General features: G+C 45.4%; 1 protein-coding gene across 15 annotated transcripts in view; it reads right to left on the minus strand.

The window, feature by feature from the left end:
- Positions 1-6000, minus strand: part of LOC109891850 (transcription factor COE1-A) — a 105375-nt gene that overhangs the window by 25237 nt on the left and 74138 nt on the right. The window lies entirely within an intron of this gene.

The following is a 6000-nucleotide window of genomic DNA, read 5'->3' on the forward strand; positions in this document are numbered from 1 at the left end:
CAACAACAGCACAGACTTAGAAAAGGATTTGATGTGACAAAAAGTACCTCAGGTTCAACTTCTGAGAGGAAAAATGTCAGACCTGAAGGCTGATTTCACCCAACAGAAAACAAGTGTTGAGGATACTCACTTCAGAATTATTTTGGATAATTATTACCATGGACAGGCATAGTTTAGGTTCAAAATATAAGTGAATAAGGGTTAGACTATTCCTGTTGCTAGAATAATCTCACCCCTGAAGCTGAATAGTTTGCACATTATCACTGACACAAATGCTCATTTATTCTGAAAAGGATCAAATCATGTCTGTGGCAAAGAACGTTTTCACCGCAGGGACTGAACCCACATCACCAATGACAATTCCCAATTTTCTAACAAAGAGCAGAATAAAAGCTAGATATTCCAGCAGGAATCTGATACTGTCTTCACAGCCGAACGCCCACCAACACCAGCCATCCCTAAACCCCGTTCCCAAGCCCCGGCCTCCACAGTCTGTGGATGTGGGGCTTTCTCTTCCTGTTATCATAACCTCCCGGGCCTTTGTCAAGACGCCTGCAGCATTTTGACACTGGAACAATGACCCTTTCTTCTGCTGGGTCTGGGGGGAGAGGGGTCTGGCTGAGTATATGCTGTGATGTCTGGTGCTCTCTAGGAGACCCACACACAATATCTCTGTGACTCACCACATTCACGGATATACTATCTATATGCACACAATCACGCAGGGACGCAGGCATGCGCACACGCACGCACACACACACACACACACACACACACACACACACAGATGGAGAAAATGGAGTGGTGGGAAAAGAGGAAGAGAAAAAGAGTGTTTGGCATGGTGTAAGGGTATGGATAAAGGAGATATTAGAAGGGTGTAAGGGTATGGATAAAGGAGATATTAGAAGGGTGTAAGGGTATGGATAAAGGAGATATTAGAAGGGTGTAAGGGTATGGATAGAGGAGATATTAGAAGGGTGTAAGGGTATGGATAAAGGAGATATTAGAAGAGTGTAAGGGTATGGATAAAGGAGATATTAGAAGGGTGTAAGGGTATGGATAGAGGAGATATTAGAAGGGTGTAAGGGTATGGATAAAGGAGATATTAGAAGGGTGTAAGGGTATGGATAAAGGAGATATTAGAAGGGTGTAAGGGTATGGATAAAGGAGATATTAGAAGGGTGTAAGGGTATGGATAAAGGAGATATTAGAAGGGTGTAAGGGTATGGATAAAGGAGATATTAGAAGGGTGTAAGGGTATGGATAAAGGAGATATTAGAAGGGTGTAAGGGTATGGATAAAGGAGATATTAGAAGGGTGTAAGGGTATGGATAAAGGAGATATTAGAAGGGTGTGAGGGTATGTTTAGACGAGATATTAGAAGGGTGTGAGGGTATGGATAAAGGATATATTAGAAGGGTATGAGGGTATGGACAGAGGAGATATTTGAATGGTGGGAGGGTATGGATAGAGGAAATATTAGAAGGGTGTGAGGGTATGGATAGAGGAGATATTAGAAGGGTGTGAGGGTATGTTTAGAAGAGATATTAGAAGGGTGTGTGAGGTGTGTGATGCTAGGTGCTTTCCATGGAGTGTTCCAGTAAATGTCCGTTACAGCTTAGTGTATTATGTTCCATAATTGGTCTGTCTGTGGTGAGCTCACACACACCAGTGGAGACGAGAATATAGCCAGTCAATTTGTCTCAAAATGGTCAAAAAGACCCATTAAAAAGCATGTGTCCACATCTGTACAGAGAGTGGCATCCACATATACTGACAGATAATAACTACTGTATATATTTGTAATGTAATCGTGACCGGTAGCTCGTAAAAAAAAAAGGACCACCAACATCAAAACACTCCCATATACAGTGCATATAGAGGTATAGAGAACACACACACACACACACAAAGAGTGGCACCAGGTAACATGGCACCACACGGGCCCACTTTAACAACAACCATCCTGGAGAGAGCTCTGTGTCTCATTCACATATTATACTCTGACTGTGCCTATTGTTTCTCCCTCTTACCCTCCTTCAATCCCTACAAGCACATATTCAATTTAACATAATGACTCTTTGAGCCAACAATGCTTCAATTGTTCATCAAAAGGCAAATTAAAGGAGTGTGTGTCTGTGCATAGTGGCAGGTCGCCTGGAATGGGTAGGTGAGTAGCCCAAATACAGTGTAGAGGAGAAAAGAAGACCCCCTCCTCTCTCTCTCTCTCTCTCTCTCTCTCTCTCTCTCTCTCTCTCTCTCTCTCTCTCTCTCTCTCTCTCGGCAGGGACTGATCTAATTGATTTAGCCACCACAGTCTCCACATTATTATTTAAAGGAGAAGAATTCAATTAATATTCAGATGAAGAGTTGTGTTAGGGAGATGACGGGTGTAGCAAGGAGTCATGTAAGGGGAGGAAGAGGATGGGCCCTGATGAAGCTTAGGAATCGAATATGGATGAGGAGGTGAGGGAGGTGAGGGAGGGACGGCACGGTTGAGGAATGGTGTAGGGAGGATGAGGGAGGTTGGCGGTTGATGAGGCCAGGGAGCGAGGCGGGGGAGGGGGCCAGGGCTGGCGGTAGGGCAGACCGCTGCCTGTAAGGTCTCCATTAACAGGCTGATATGGAGATGGATGGGCTCTGCTCTGCGTGTCAACACGGCCACGCAGTTGTGGATGTCAGACGCTGTTTACTCCCCCTTATTGCTATCGATTTCCACATTGGGCACAATCTTTGCACCAGGAGAGCGGATAATATTCACTTACTGGGAGGTAAGAGGGCAGGGAAAGGGGGGAGAGGAGAGGAAGGGAGACACTTGGAGCTCGATGAATGAACATGAGGGGCAAAGTGCTCCCGTAGCAATATCCCCATGACAAAATGAAATGTTTTGTGGTGATTCATTTTGAGCTCAACATTAAAAAAAAAACATGATTTCCCCTCACTGTTGATGCCAGCCCCCGAGAGCTGAGAAAAACCTCCCAAGCACCCAAGAATAATCGGTTACAAAATATGTTTTGTCTTGTCTTAGGAAAGAACTAACCTTTCCTCCACTTACACCACTGAGAAATCATACTGAACACACACATTTAAATATGTGTGGGAAGTGGGGCCAAGTCAAGGTAGTATGCCAAGAAGGAAACATATTCTAGGGGACGTGAGCCTTTAAAATGTGCACATATGTTCCCATTCATATGAATGGAGTGGAGAGGTGGTCAAAAGCTGACAGTGATTCTAACCAAACATCCATTGTGTGTGCCCGGATACACTGTTTATGTCAAAATGACTCTCCGGTTCCATTACACCAGGCCTATTCTCTGCCCTGCACTGTTTTCAATAAATGATTCCACTTGATAAGCATTGACAACAAAAGTATGTGTTGCAATTTATAATCATAGTCCAGTCATAGGGGGCCGAGTGCCGTGTCACTACAGACCAGGGTTTGATCCCGGCTGTTATCACAACCGGCTGTGATCGGGAGTCCCAGAGTCGTCCGGGTTAGGGGAGGAGTCGTCCGGGTTAGGGGAGGAGTCGTCCGGGTTAGGGGAGGAGTCGTCCGGGTTAGGGGAGGAGTCGTCCGGGTTAGGGGAGGGGTCGTCCGGGTTAGGGGAGGAATTGGCCGGGTTAGGGGAGGAGTCGTCCGGGTTAGGGGAGGAGTCGTCCGGGTTAGGGGAGGAATTGGCCGGGTTAGGGGAGGAGTCGTCCGGGTTAGGGGAGGAGTCGTCCGGGTTAGGGGAGGAGTCGTCCGGGTTAAGGGGAGGAATTGGCCGGGTTTGTAAATAACAATATGTTCTTAACTGACTTGCCTCGTTAAATAAAGATCAAATAAAACATAGACAATTGCAGTCAAAAGCTCCAGTTATATTCGCCGTTGCTGATCTGTCTCGTATAAAAAAGGATTTCAAAACGGTTACAAAAGCAAATCGTGTTCAGGGAAAAACAACCAACACCACCTTATCAGGAAACACCCTGCCATCATGTCTTCAGAAATAGACCGTTTATAGACACACAACACTATAGATATCATATTAGTGAAACATGACCACATAAACATGTTGAGAATGGAGAAGTGAGTTTGGGTGGCCATCCGTCCTCCTGTACCTCTGCTGCCTGGCGCTCTCTGCATGTGCAACAACTCAAACCACACAGAGAGTATTTATAGTGCGGGAGAATTCCCTCTTTTAACTGTTTTATTCTTTTCCACTTATTAATACCACATGTGTTGACTTGGGGAAGAGATGCTGGTTTATGTTACTCCATGGGCTGCATTAGCTCGTGGTTTTACACAGAAATAACACACAGGGCAGCTCGGGTTTGCACCGAATCAACCCCTAAAATGTCATTGGTGGAATTACTGACCAGAAAATGTATTGTAGTCATAATAGAAAAATGAATGTGACCCAATATGAACAGGAGTTTGACCTTGGAGCCTACTTAATGTTTGACCTTGGAGCCTACTTAATGTTTGACCTTGGAGCCTACTTAATGTTTGACCTTGGAGAATTAGAGCACCCTATTATATTAAGGGTGGCAGGGTAGCCTAGTGGTTAGAGCGTTGGACTAGTAACCGCAAGGTTGCAAGATCGAATCCCTGAGCTGACAAGGTAAAAATCTCTTGTTCTACCCCTGAACAAAGCAATCAACCCACTGTTCCTAGGCCGTCATTGAAAATAAGAATTTGTTTATTAACTGACTAGTTAAATAAAGGTAAAAATACAATTAGGGCCAGAATGCAACATGGCATTGCTACTTCTTCGTAACCCTACTCGACCACTGTCAGAGAATTACAGGTTACCAGAGCAGCCCGTTACAGTTGATCACAACAAAATGCTGCAACTTGAGCAAAAAGGAGGTCGTCAGGAGAATTCTCCAAAATTAGGCCCCTGGTTGTCAACACTGGATTTTCAACAGTCTACTAGTGTATAAAGCCTCTCTAGCCATGGAATCATAGGGACAGGCGTTTTGACAGTGCTCCCCCAAAGAAGATCGGATCCAAACGACTAAAACTAAACAGCAATAAATAAATGAACACCCCCCTCCCCCTGCTCAAACCACTATGTGAAGGATTCCTTGCAATCACACAGATCAATGCTCATTGAAATTTCATGAGGGCAGATCCAGGCCTCATCATATTTCACAATAATGACCTGGAGAAGAGGTTGATGTGGGGAGGAGGAGTGGAGGGGGTAAGGAGTGGGGTCAGACCCCCCACCATAAAAAAAATGTGTCAGAGTAAAGCACGGTGTGGGGAGTAGGAGGGAGCCTAAATCACTATTGGGGCACCCCCACTGAGCAGTGTTCCGCATAGGCCTGGATATCTACATATATACCTATATATATATATATATATATATATATATATACAGTATATATATATATATATATATATATATATATATATATAAATATATAAAACCAGCAGAACTAGATCAGTATGGATTTTCCCACTATTCTCCTCACCTGCCCCTTCCACAATAGCCTTGGCCCTCCACTGCCTACAGTAAATAAAATGGAGGTAAAACACCAACATTGCTTCCATTGTTCTATTTTTTTGGTCTGTGTGTTTCCCCCCCTGTTGGTGTTAACCAGGCCAGTGCATGTTTCCCTAGCTCAGGTGGGAGTGTTAAATGGACTGGGCCGGGCTCCCTCAGGTTCTGATAGGTGTTAGCGGGGTAGCTACCGTAGCCTGCTAATCCTCCTGTGTGTGGTAATAGCTAGGGCTGCAGTTTAACAAGCTTTGGTCTGGACTGGACTTGAGGAGAACGATGGAGAAGAGGGGAGAATAGGGGAGAAGAGGGGAGAACAGGGGAGAAGAGGGGGGAACAGGGGAGAAGAGGGGGGAAACGAGGGGAGAAGAGGGAGAGAAACCGGGGGAGAAGAGGGGAAGAACGGGGGAGAAGAGGGGAGTATAGGGTGAACGGGGGAGAAGAGGAAGGGAGGAGAAACGATGAGAACAGAGGGGAGAACGGGGGAGAAGCGGGGAAGAACGGGGGAGAAGAGGGG

Source organism: Oncorhynchus kisutch, linkage group LG6, assembly GCF_002021735.2.
Source record: "Oncorhynchus kisutch isolate 150728-3 linkage group LG6, Okis_V2, whole genome shotgun sequence".
Lineage (NCBI taxonomy): Eukaryota > Metazoa > Chordata > Actinopteri > Salmoniformes > Salmonidae > Oncorhynchus > Oncorhynchus kisutch.